The following is a 262-nucleotide window of genomic DNA, read 5'->3' as shown; positions in this document are numbered from 1 at the left end:
GGTGGTTGGTGGGCTGGTTTGAGGGTAGGGACAAAATAAATTGATTTTTTCAACAAAAAAATAATTGCAATTTGAAGTTGGAAGAGAATTTTGGAAAATGTTTTCCTTAAGTTTTGAAGGGAAGTCATTTTCCTTAAATTTGAGAAAAATGAGTTGATTTGGAAAACATTTTCCAAAATATTTAACTCAACCAAACATGAGAAAATTGGAAAACATTCATACCAAACACACCCTTAAGGGAAAAAGGATAAATATATCCCCA

This window comes from Solanum stenotomum, chromosome 3, assembly GCF_019186545.1.
Source record: "Solanum stenotomum isolate F172 chromosome 3, ASM1918654v1, whole genome shotgun sequence".
NCBI classification, from domain to species: Eukaryota; Viridiplantae; Streptophyta; class Magnoliopsida; order Solanales; family Solanaceae; genus Solanum; species Solanum stenotomum.
Note: the sequence above shows the minus strand (reverse complement) of the source record.